At 48.6% G+C, this 13,549-nt stretch overlaps 1 pseudogene across 1 annotated transcript in view; it reads left to right on the forward strand.

The window, feature by feature from the left end:
* Positions 1–13,549, forward strand: part of LOC144499957 (amyloid beta precursor protein binding family B member 1-like) — a 106,678-nt pseudogene that overhangs the window by 41,430 nt on the left and 51,699 nt on the right. The window contains exons 3-5 of the transcript XR_013498910.1: positions 7,755–7,840; positions 8,586–8,643; positions 12,324–12,470. The product of XR_013498910.1 is annotated as an amyloid beta precursor protein binding family B member 1-like (transcript). The remainder of the gene's footprint in view (positions 1–7,754; positions 7,841–8,585; positions 8,644–12,323; positions 12,471–13,549) is intronic.

Here is a 13,549-nt window from a genome sequence, read left to right on the forward strand (position 1 = left end):
CATAATTTAACATTTTCCTACATTACTTCCACCCATATGGATTCTGCATCTTCTGATCCAAGATCATTTCTTGCTATCACACTTATTCCATCTCATACTAACAAAACTACCCACCCTTTCCGTCCAGTTTATCCTTGTGAAAGTCTCAGACCCTTGAAGATTTAGTTCCCAGTTTGGATCTCCTTGTAACCAGGTCTCTGTAATGACTGTAAGATCAAACACATTAACCTCAGTTTGTGCCATTAATGTGTTCATTTGTAATAAATAGAGTCATAGAGTCATACCCGCCTCTACTACCCACTCTGGCAGCTTGTTCCAGCTACTTGTACTACTTGCATTTAGGTAAAGAACCATTAATTTTGCTTTTTACCATTTTTTTCCTCCCTTTGATCCTATTTGCTGCTGTTTTTTTAATTTGTGCATTCTTCCCTTCCTGTCACAGTCTGAGTATCGTTACCTAAATAGTTGTCTTGCAATGCTGCCATATCCTTTTGTAAGCCTATGAATCCCCTCTCCAGAACCATCATTTGTCATTTTATATTAATGATTTGGATGAGAATATAGGGGGCATGGTTAGTAGGTTTGCAGATGACACCAAGATTGGTGGCATAGTGGACAGTGAAGAAAGTTATCTCCAATTTCAACAGGATCTTGATCAATTGGGCCAGTGGGCTGACGAATGGCAGATGGAGTTTAATTTAGACAAATGCGAGGTGATGCATTTTGGTAGATTGAACCAGGGCAGGACTTACTCAGTTAATGGTAGGGTGTTGGGGAGAGTTACAAAACAAAGAGATCTAGGGGTGCAGGTTCATAGCTCCTTGAAAGTGGAGTCACAGGTGGACAGAGTGGTGAAGAAGGCATTCAGCATGCTTGGTTTCATTGGTCAGAACATTGAATACAGGAGTTGGGACGTCTTGTTGAAGTTGTACAAGACATTGGTAAGGCCACACTTGGAATACTGTGTGCAATTCTGGTCACCCTATTATAGAAAGGATATTATTAAACTAGAAAGAGTGCAGAAAAGATTTACTAGGATGCTACCGGGACTTGATGGATTGAGTTATAAGGAGAGGCTGGATAGACTGGGACTTTTTGCTTGGAGCGTAGGAGGCTGAGGGGTGATCTTATAGAGGTCTATAAAATAAAGAGGGGCACAGATCAGCTAGATAGTCAATATCTTTTCCCAAAGGTAGGGGAGTCTAAAACTAGAGGGCATAGATTTAAGGTGAGAGGGGAGAGATACAAAAGGGTCCAGAGGGGCAATTTTTTCACAGAGGATAGTGAGTGTCTGGAACAAGCTGCCAGAGGTAGTAGTAGAGGCGGGTACAATTTTGTCTTTTAAAAATGATTTAAACAGTTACATGGATAAGATGGCTATAGGAGGATATGGGGCAAATGCGGGCAATTGGGATTAGCTTAGTGATTAAAAATAAAAAGGCGAGGCGGCATGGACAAGTTGGGCCGAAGGGCCTGTTTCCATGCTGTAAACCTCTGACTCCACAAGTTGTGCCCATTTTAAACCTTGGGGAAAGAGTCGATCTTACTGTCTTATCTCAGAACAATTAATTCATTTTGTGTAATAGAGTAACAACTAAAATAGACACAACTTCTCAGCCTCTCATCCCAGGGAGCAATCTGGTGAATCTCGGTAGATTGAGGATATGGGAAGATGGGTGCCTGATTAAACTTGAGGGAACTGCTGCACGAATAACTATTACTTTCCCTGTCTGTCCTCCCGTATATCTGTGTCGCCCCTTCCTCGATATTCCTCCATCACTCTCCTTGTCCTTTGATCCTTGGGATTTTGTTGCAGCTCTCTTGGATTGGTTTAGCTTTGAGAGTGAGAACTGCCAGGGGGCAGAGGCTGGCACTGCCAAGTGAATTAGATTTCAGTTACGTGCTACATATATTAGGCAGCTTTGTGCCAATTTCCAGCGCAGAGCTGATGGCGCCAGAAATCCGGCTCTGGGCGACGCACAGAGGCCCAGCCGCCCAGCACGAATCACGCGAATCGCTGCCACCAGAGCGTCCTGGCCACTGTGCTAGAAAAGCAGCGCAGTGCGATGGGAGTATCACCCCCTCCCTTGCCGCCTTGTTTTTCCTACCAAAGTGGATAACTTTACACTTGTTCACATTATATTCCATCTGCTATGTTCTCACCCATTCACTTAGCCTGTCCAAGTCCCCCTGAAGCCTCCTTGCATCTTCCTCACTACTCACATCACCACCTAGTTTTGTCATCACCAAATTTGGAAATATTACATTTGGTCCCCATATCCAAATCATTGATCAAGATTGTGGACAGCGAGGGCCCAAGTACTGATCCTTGCTGTGGGTGCATGTCCTCTTCAAGGGGACGATCTCTGAGGGTCACGGGGTCGGGCCGGACCCCCTCGAGGCAGCACGGGAAGCCGAGCCAATCGGGTGCAAGGGCGTGTGTCCCAGTCTGGGAAGAGCCGCAGGTGGAGTCAGGTAGTAGAATAGTGTAGATGTGTGTTACAGTTCTGTAGACCATCACTGGTCGTTATATAAATATTGTTGGTAATAAACACTTCATAATTTGAAGCCACTACATGCCACCTTCGAACTTATTACACTTGCAGCACCACACTAGTCACAGACTGCCATCCTGAGAGTGACCCATTTATTCCTACTCTGTTTTCTGTCTGCTAACCAATTCTCAATCTATGCTAGTATATTACCCTAAACCCATGGGCTCAATTTTATTTACTAACCTCCTGTGTGGGACCTTATCAAAAGTCTTCTGCAGATCTAAACACACCGCGTCCTCCTTTATCTAAAGATAAATGTAAAGTCACCATAGTCCCAGATGACCAGAGACTGACTGGTAATTTAACCCAAAGATTACCACTTCTGAGGTGAGGGGCAAGGGTAAGAAGGAAGCGCTTTCATGAATAACCTCAGCTGGTGCTGGAATTGAACCTGTGCTGTTGGAGTCGCTCTGTATCACTAACCAGCCATCCAGCCAGCTGAGCGAATTGACTTCTTTATCTATCTTAAAGGTACCTTTAAAAACTGAACAGATCTGTTTAACATGATTTCTTTTTCATAAATGCATGTTGACTGTCCAGTTGTACTATTACTTTCCGAGTGTCCAGTTATCACTTCCTTTATAATAGATTCTAACATTTGACCCACGACTGACATCAAACTAACAGGTCTGTAGTTCTCTGTTTTCTCTCCTTCCCTCCTCAAATAGTGAGAATATATTGGCTACTTTCCAGTCCGCAGGAACCCCAACAGAATCTATAGAATTTTGCAAGATAACTGCCAATGCATCCACTATCTCGATAACCACCTCCCTCAACATGAACTGGGAAGTTCTGTGGAACAAAGGGACCTTGGTGTATTTGTCCACAGATCCCTGAAAGCAGAAAGGCATGTTAGTAGGGTGGTGAAAAAGTCATAGTCATAGAGGTTTACAGCATGGAAACAGGCCCTTCGGCCCAACTTGTCCATGCCGCCCTTTTAAAACCCCTAAGCTAATCCCAATTGCCCGCATTTGGCCCATATCCCTCTATACCCATCGTACCCATGTAACTATCTAAATGCTTTTTAAAAGATAAAATTGTACCCACCTCTACTACTACCTCTGGCAGCTTGTTCCAGACACTCACCACCCTCTGTGTGAAAAAATTGCTCCTCTGGACACTTTTGTATCTCTCTCCTCTCACCTTAAACCTATGCCCTCTAGTTTTAGACACCCCTACCTTTGGGAAAGGATATTGACTATCTACCTTATCTGTGCCCCTCATTATTTTATAGACCTCTATAAGGTCACCCCTCAGCCTTCTACGCTCCAGAGAAAAAAGTCCCAGTCTTTCCAGCCTGTCCTCATAACTCAAACCATCAAGTCCCGGTAGCATTCCAGTAAATCTTTCTGCACTCTTTCTAGTTTAATAATAACCTTTCTATAATAGGGTGACCAGAATTGCACACAGTATTCCACGTGTGGCCTTTCCAATGTCTTGTACAACTTCATCAAGACATTCCAACTCCTGTATTCAATGTTCTGACCGATGAAACCAAGCATGCCGAATGCCTTCTTCACCACTCTGTCCACCTGTGCCTCCACTTTCAAGGAGCTATGAACATGTACCCCTAGATCTCTTTGTTCTGTAACTCTCCCCAACGTCCTACCATTAACTGAGTAAGTCCTGCCCTGGTTCAATCTACCAAAATGTATCACCTCGCATTTGTCTAAATTAAACTCCATCTGCCATTCATCAGTCCATTGGCCCAATTGATCAAGATCCCGTTGCAATTGGAGATAACTTTCTTCAGTGTCCACTATGCCACCAATCTTGGTGTCATCTACAAACTTACTAACCATGCCTCCTATATTCTCATCCAAATCATTAATATAAATGACAAATAACAGTGGACCCAGCACTGATCCCTAAGGCACACCACTGGTCACAGGCCTCCAGTTTGAAAAACAATTCTCTACAACCACCCTCTGGCTTCTGTCAAGAAGCCAATTTTGTATCCATTTAGATACCTCACCCTGGATCCCGTGAGATTTAACCTTACGCAGCAACCTACCATGCGGTACCTTGTCAAAGGCCTTGCTAAAGTCCACGTGGACAACATCAACTGCACTGCCCTCATCTACCTTCTTGGTTACCTCTTCAATAAACTCGAATCAAATTTGAGAGACATGATTTTCCACTCACAAAGCCGTGCTGACTGTCCTTAATCAGTCCTTGCGTCTCTAAATACCTGTCGATCCTGTCTCTCAAAATACCTTCCAACAATTTACCCACCACAGATGTGAGGCTCACTGGCCTGTAGTTCCCAGGCTTTTCCCTGCAGCCCTTTTTAAACAAAGGCACAACATTTGCCACTCTCCAATCTTCAGGCACCTCACCCATGACTATCGATGACTCAAATATCTCTGCTAGGGGACCCGCAATTTCCTCCCTAGCCTCCCACAATGTCCTGGGATATACTTCACCAGGTCCCGGGGATTTATCTACCTTGATGCCCTTTAAGACTTCCAGCACCTCCTTCTCTGTAATATGAACACTCCCCAAGACATCACTATTTATTTCCCCAGGTTCCCTAATAGCCATGCTTTTCTCAACAGTAAATACTGATGAGAAATATTAATTTAGGATCTCACCCATCTACATAAGAAATAGGAGCAGGAGTAGGCCATCTAGCCCCTCGAGCCTGCCCCGCCCCATCTCTTGTGGATCCGCACATAGATGACCTTGTTGATCCTTAATAGGCCCTACTCTCCCCCTTGTTATTCTTTTGCCCTTTATGTATTTGTAGAAGCTCTTTGGATTCTCCTTTGCCTTATCTGCCAAAACAATCTCATGTCCCCTTTTTGCCCTCCTAATTTCTAACTCCACTCCTACACCCGCTATACTCCAAGGGATTCACTTGATCCCAGCTGCCTATGCATGTCATGTGCCTCTTTCTTCTTCTTGACCAGGGCCTCAATATCCTGAGTCATCCAGGGTTCCCGACTTCTGCCAGCCTTGCCCTTCACTCTAAGAGGAATGTGCTTACCCTGAACCCTGGTTAACACACTTTTGAAAGCATGCCACTGACCAGACGTCCCTTTGCCTTCCCACAGACTCCCCCAATTAACTTTTGAAAGTTCCTGCCTGATACCATCAAATATGGGACACTTGCCTTCATCAATCGGGGTTTAGATTACAAAAGCAGGGAAGCCATGTTAGAGTTGTATAGAACTTTGGTGAGACCACAGCTGGAGCACTGTGCAGTTCTGGTTGCCACATTATAGGAAGGATGTGATTACACTGGAGGGGGTGCAGAGGAGATTCACCAGGATGCTGCCTGGGATGGAACGTGTAAGTTATAGAGAGAAGTTGGATAGGTTTTGTTTTCTCTGGAGCAGAGAAGATTGAGGGGCGACCTGATTGAGATGTAAAGATTATGAGAGACATGGACAGAGTGGATAAAGAGCAGCTGTTGAAGGGTCAGTCACGAGGGGACATAGGTTCAAGGTGAGGGGCAGGAGGTTTAGTGGGGGGGGATGTGAGGAAATTTTTTTTACCCAGAGGGTGGTGACAGTCTGGAATGTGCTGCCTGGGACTGTGGCAGAGGCAGGTTGCCTCATGTCCTCTAAAAAATATCTGGCTGAGCACTTGGCATGCCATAAGATGGTGGACAAGATGGAGAGCGAGAATGGTGATGTGGAAAAATGGAAGTGAGAATGAAGGGTGATAAATTTAGAAGGATGAGGGGGGATCTTATGGAGACTTATAAGATAATGCGGGGGCTGGATAGGGTGGAGGCGGAGAGATTCTTTCCACTTAGTAAGGAAGTTAAAACTAGAGGACACAGCCTCAAAATAAAGGGGGGTCGGTTTAAGACAGAGTTGAGGAGGAACTTCTTCTCCCAGAGGGTGGTGAATCTCTGGAATTCTCTGCCCACTGAGGTGGTGGAGGCTACCTCGCTGAATATGTTTAAAGCGCGGATGGATGGATTCCTGATCGGTAAGGGAATTAAGGGTTATGGGGATCAGGCGGGTAAGTGGTACTGATCCACGTCAGATCAGCCATGATCTTATTGAATGGCAGGGCAGGCTCGAGGGGCTAGATGGCCTACTCCTGCTCCTATTTCTTATGTTCTTATGTTCTTAAATGGATGAATGAGATTAAATAAAATAAATGGAAATGGGATGAAGCTGGAGGGGAGAGTTGATGCTCTGAAGTTGTTGAACTCAATGTTCTGTCCAGAAGGCTGTAAATTGCCCAATTGGAAGATGAGGTGCTGTTCCTCCAGTTTGCATTGGGGTTCGCTGGAACATTGCAAAAGGCCAAGGACGGACATGTGGACAGGACAGCAGAGTGGTGTGTTGAAGTGGTCCGAGTCCTGCTTGTGGACAGACCAAAAGTGCTCAGCAAAGCGGTCACCCAGTCTGCGTTTGGAGCAGCGAATGCAATAGACCAGGTTGAAGGAGGTGCATGTGGAGCGCTGCTTCACCTGGAAGGGGTGTTTGGGACCTGGAACGGTGAGCAGGGAGGCGGTAAAGGGGCAGTTGATGCACCTTCTCCGATTGCATGGGAAGGCACCGTGGGCAGAGGGTGAGGTGTTGGGTGTGATGGAGAATTATCCTTTGAATGCGGGGACTGGTGGGGTGAAAAGTGGGGACGAGGGGGACCCTATCCTGGTTCTGGGAGGGAGGGGAGGGGGTGAGAGCAGTGGCCCGAGAGATGAGTTGGACGCGGTTGAGAGCCCTGTCAACCACACTGGGTGGAAAACCACGATTGAGGAAGAAGGAAGATATATCGGCAGCACCATTTTGGACAGAAATTAGTTTTAACAACAAGGAAAAAACATTGATTAAACATGAAAAATGAGATTATTGTGCAATATTCCTGTACTCCCCCTTAATCTTAAGAATTACGCACAGGTTTTAAGATTAACATGAATGAAAAAGTACATTGGAGATTGCAATGGTCTCTTTGGCACACAAACTCCCTTTGATGAACACAAGATGACTGTGGTCAAGTAATGGAAAGAACATCTCGCCCTCGGTTTAGAATCTCCCTCTGGGTTTAGAATCTCCCTCTGGGTTTAGAATCTCCCCCTGGGTTTAGAATCTCCCCCTGGGTTTAGAATCTCCCCCTGGGTTTATAAACACTCTCCCTGGGTTTATAAACACTCTCCCTGGATTTATAAACTCACCTGCTTCTCATTGTTGAAGCTTTTTGGGAATTACAACCAGCTGGAATATTATTTTTCCACAGGAGGTGCAGACCATAAGTGAGACATCGGATACGAGTCTAAAGGATTTTGAGGGGGCGACACTACGATACGCATCGCTGAATCTGGGGTGAGTGGGCAGTGGCCCTCTACATTCTTCTCCTTGGCAATGGAAGTTGAGCCGGTCAATGATGCAGAGACTGGGCCTATCGATTTCAATCATTGACATGACTACGCTGTAATCCCTCCCTCTCTCCCCACCCACCTCTAACCCCGCCTTCTAACCCTACCTCTTCTCACCTACCCCCTAATCCCACCCACTCCCCGTCCACCCTCTAACACCGCCTTCTCCCCGCCCACTCTCTGACCCCGCCTTTTCCCCACTCACCCTCTAACCCCACCCTTTGCCCCCCCCAATCCACCTTCGATTCCAACCCAAATCCTTTCCCTTCACTAAAAGCCCTGCTGCAGTTTGTTAGCTTTCTCTCTGGCGCACTCATTGTCATTCCGAGATCTTTTACCCCTCAGCCACTCCGATTCTCTTCACTTTGATATCACTCCATCTTTGAAGCTTGGGTTTGAGGGCTCCTGATGGGTGATTTGTCGCCCTCCTGCCCCTGCCCTCCTGCCCCTGCCCTCCTGCCCCTGCCCTCCTGCCCCTGCCCTCCTGCCCCTGCCCTCCTGCCCCTGCCCTCCTGCCCCTGCCCTCCTGCCCCTGCCCTCCTGCCCCTGCCCTCCTGCCCCTGCCCTCCTGCCCCCCTGCCCCTGCCCCCCCCCCCCCCCCCCCCCCGCCCCCACTTTGGTGCTGGATATTATTTGATTGATGTTTTGGTAATCATTAAAACTCATTTAACTTTGATATTTCTTTCTGTCAGGGGCCAAGAGGAAGAGGATAATTACAAGAAAATCCTAAACATCGATGATGAATCAAAGGTGAGGGAAAGGAAGTTTTCTTGTTTGTTACGTTCTTAAAATACTTCATTATCTGAACTTCAGGATTCAGTTCACTTTCATCGTCTTATTGGGGGCAAGTTCCAGAAAACCGACGCAGTGCTGCAGTTACACCTTATACCATCAAACACTCACAGGGCAGGGGCAGCACGGGGTTAGATACAGAGTAAAGCTCCCTCTACACTGTCCCCATCAAACACTCCCAGGACAGGTACAGCACGGGGTTAGATACAGAGTAAAGCTCCCTCTACACTGTCCCCATCAAACACTCCCAGGACAGGTACAGCACGGGGTTAGATACAGAGTAAAGCTCCCTCTACACTGTCCCCCATCAAACACTCACAGGGCAGGGGCAGCACGGGGTTAGATACAGAGTAAAGCTCCCTCTACACTGTCCCCATCAAACACTCCCAGGACAGGTACAGCACGGGGTTAGATACAGAGTAAAGCTCCCTCTACACTGTCCCCCATCAAACACTCCCAGGACAGGTACAGCACGGGGTTCGATACAGAGTAAAGCTCCCTCTACACTGTCCCCATCAAACACTCCCAGGACAGGTGCAGCACGGGGTTAGATACAGAGTAAAGCTCCCTCTACACTGTCCCCATCAAACACTCCCAGGACAGGTGCAGCACGGGGTTAGATACAGAGTAAAGCTCCCTCTACACTGTCCCCATCAAACACTCCCAGGACAGGTACAGCACGGGGTTAGATACAGAGTAAAGCTCCCTCTACACTGTCCCCATCAAACACTCCCAGGACAGGTACAGCACGGGGTTAGATACAGAGTAAAGCTCCCTCTACACTGTCCCCCATCAAACACTCCCAGGACAGGTACAGCACGGGGTTCGATACAGAGTAAAGCTCCCTCTACACTGTCCCCATCAAACACTCCCAGGACAGGTACAGCACGGGGTTAGATACAGAGTAAAGCTCCCTCTACACTGTCCCCCATCAAACACTCCCAGGACAGGTACAGCACGGGGTTCGATACAGAGTAAAGCTCCCTCTACACTGTCCCCATCAAACACTCCCAGGACAGGTGCAGCACGGGGTTAGATACAGAGTAAAGCTCCCTCTACACTGTCCCCATCAAACACTCCCAGGACAGGTGCAGCACGGGGTTAGATACAGAGTAAAGCTCCCTCTACACTGTCCCCATCAAACACTCCCAGGACAGGTACAGCACGGGGTTAGATACAGAGTAATGCTCCCTCTACACTGTCCCCATCAAACACTCCCAGGACAGGTGCAGCACGGGGTTAGATACAGAGTAAAGCTCCCTCTACACTGTCCCCATTAAACACTCCCAGGACAGGTACAGCACGGGGTTAGATACAGAGTAAAGCTCCCTCTACACTGTCCCCCATCAAACACTCCCAGGACAGGTACAGCACGGGGTTAGATACAGAGTAAAGCTCCCTCTACACTGTCCCCCATCAAACACTCCCAGGACAGGTACAGCACGGGGTTAGATACAGAGTAAAGCTCCCTCTACACTGTCCCCATCAAACACTCCCAGGACAGGGACAGCACGGGGTTAGATACAGAGTAAAGCTCCCTCTACACTGTCCCCCACCAAACACTCCCAGGACAGGTACAGCACGGGGTTAGATACAGAGTAAAGCTCCCTCTACACTGTCCCCCATCAAACACTCCCAGGACAGGTACAGCACGGGGTTAGATACAGAGTAAAGCTCCCTCTACACTGTCCCCATCACACACTCCCAGGGCAGGTACAGCACGGGGTTAGATACAGAGTAAAGCTCCCTCTACACTGTCCCCATCAAACACTCCCAGGGCAGGGGCAGCACGGGGTTAGATACAGAGTAAAGCTCCCTTACACTGTCCCCATCAAACACTCACAGGACAGGGGCAGCACGGGGTTAGATACAGAGTAAAACACCCTCTACACTGTCCCCATCAAACACTCCCAGGACAGGTACAGCACGGGGTTAGATACAGAGTAAAGCTCCCTCTACACTGTCCCCCATCAAACACTCCCAGGACAGGTACAGCACGGGGTTAGATACAGAGTAAAGCTCCCTCTACACTGTCCCCATCAAACACTCCCAGGACAGGTACAGCACGGGGTTAGATACAGAGTAAAGCTCCCTCTACACTGTCCCCCATCAAACACTCACAGGACAGGTACAGCACGGGGTTAGATACAGAGTAAAGCTCCCTCTACACTGTCCCCATCAAACACTCCCAGGACAGGTACAGCACGGGGTTAGATACAGAGTAAAGCTCCCTCTACACTGTCCCCCATCAAACACTCCCAGGACAGGTACAGCACGGGGTTAGATACAGAGTAAAGCTCCCTCTACACTGTCCCCATCAAACACTCCCAGGACAGGTACAGCACGGGGTTAGATACAGAGTAAAGCTCTCTCTACACTGTCCCCCATCAAACACTCACAGGACAGGTACAGCACGGGGTTAGATACAGAGTAAAGCTCCCTCTACACTGTCCCCATCAAACACTCCCAGGACAGGTACAGCACGGGGTTAGATACAGAGTAAAGCTCCCTCTGCACTGTCCCCCATCAAACACTCCCAGGACAGGTACAGCACGGGGTTAGATACAGAGTAAAGCTCCCTCTACACTGTCCCCCATCAAACACTCCCAGGACAGGTACAGCACGGGGTTAGATACAGAGTGAAGCTCCCTCTACACTGTCCCCATCAAACACTCCCAGGACAGGTACAGCACGGGGTTAGATACAGAGTAAAGCTCCCTCTACACTGTCCCCCATCAAACACTCCCAGGACAGGTACAGCACGGGGTTAGATACAGAGTAAAGCTCCCTCTACACTGTCCCCCATCAAACACTCCCAGGACAGGTACAGCACGGGGTTAGATATAGAGTAAAGCTCCCTCTACACTGTCCCCATCAAACACTCCCAGGACAGGTACAGCACGGGGTTAGATACAGAGTAAAGCTCCCTCTACACTGTCCCCATCAAACACTCCCAGGACAGGTACAGCACGGGGTTAGATACAGAGTAAAGCTCCCTCTACACTGTCCCCCATCAAACACTCCCAGGACAGGTACAGCACGGGGTTAGATACAGAGTAAAGCTCCCTCTACACTGTCCCCCATCAAACACTCCCAGGACAGGTACAGCACGGGGTTAGATATAGAGTAAAGCTCCCTCTACACTGTCCCCCATCAAACACTCCCAGGACAGGTACAGCACGGGGTTAGATACAGAGTAAAGCTCCCTCTACACTGTCCCCCATCAAACACTCCCAGGACAGGTACAGCACGGTGTTAGATACAGAGTAAAGCTCCCTCTATACTGTCCCCCATCAAACACTCCCAGGACAGGGACAGCACGGGGTTAGATACAGAGTAAAGCTCCCTCTACATTGTCCCCATCAAACACTCCCAGGACAGGTACAGCACGGGGTTAGATACAGAGTAAAGCTCCCTCTACATTGTCCCCATCAAACACTCCCAGGACAGGTACAGCACGGGGTTAGATACAGAGTAAAGCTCCCTCTACACTGTCCCCCATCAAACACTCCCAGGACAGGTACAGCACGGGGTTAGATACAGAGTAAAGCTCCCTCTGCACTCCCAGGTCAGGTACAATCTGCTGATTGCCGATGTTTGTATTGGATCGAGAGGTAACCGTGGTTTGTGTTCTGCAGTGTTTTGCTGTCCGATCCCTTGGCTGGGTGGAGATGTTGGAGGAGGACCTCGCTCCAGGGAAGAGCAGCATCGCTGTCAACAACTGCATACGACAGCTTTCTTACCACAAGAACAACCTGCACGATACTGCTGGTAACTGGGGGGAGGTAGGTGGAACTCACTGAGGGACAAGGCCTGGTTTGGACCCCACCCTTTAGCTGTGAAGCTCTGGGGGTTTGTAAGATGACAGTTTGCCGGTTGTTAATGATTGGTGTTGTGGCTGCCGTAGATCTCCAATCTGTTTCTTCAGCTTACTGAACTACATTGTGAGTACAGGCGCTCGGATACACTGCGCATGCACCATCTTCCCTGGAATCATTACAAAGGAAGCTGCGGGTCTGATACTGACCCATCCTTGTGGAAAGTGAAGATCCCACATCAATCCCAGTCTGTCCTGTGTCAGCCTCCAGGAGAGGGGGAGGGGGTAAACAGCCTGGGGAGAGGGAGGGAGGGGGTAAACAGCCCGGGGAGAGGGAGGGAGGGGGTAAACAGCCCGGGGAGAGGGAGGGAGGGGGTAAACAGCCCGGGAAGAGGGAGGGAGGGAGGGGGTAAACAGCCCGGGAAGAGGGAAGGAGGGAGGGGGTAAACAGCCCGGGGAGAGGGAAGGAGGGAGGGGGTAAACAGCCTCGGGGAGAGGGAGGGAGGGGGTAAACAGCCCGGGGAGAGGGAGGGGGTACACTGCCGCAGGAAGGGGGAGGGGGAATTGGGTGCAGGAGCAGAAGGAGCTGGGTGTATTAAAGGTGGCAGGACACATGACAAGAGCAGGTAACAAAGCATATAGTATGCAATGTTTTATCAATAGGGGCATAGAGTACAAGAGGAAGAAGTTAATGCGGAACTTATACAGACACTAGTTAGACCTCAGCTGGAATATTGTGCACAGTTCTGGGCGCCACACTACAGGAAGGATGTGAACACATTGGAGAGAGTGCAGAAGAGGTTTGCAAGAATGGTTCCAGGTTCCAAGGATATAGATAGGCTGGAAATTTGGGCAAGGAAATGGCAGATGGAGTTCAATCCTGATAAATGCGAAGTGATGCATTTTGGTGGGAATAATGTAAGGAGGAGCTACACGATAAATGGAAGAACCATAAAGGGTGTAGAGACGCAGAGGGACCTGGGTGTGCAAGTCCACAGATCTTTGAAGGTGACGTCACAGGTGGAGAAGGTGGTGAAGAAGGCATAT

This window comes from Mustelus asterias, chromosome 10 (genome assembly GCF_964213995.1).
Source record: "Mustelus asterias chromosome 10, sMusAst1.hap1.1, whole genome shotgun sequence".
Taxonomy (NCBI): domain Eukaryota; kingdom Metazoa; phylum Chordata; class Chondrichthyes; order Carcharhiniformes; family Triakidae; genus Mustelus; species Mustelus asterias.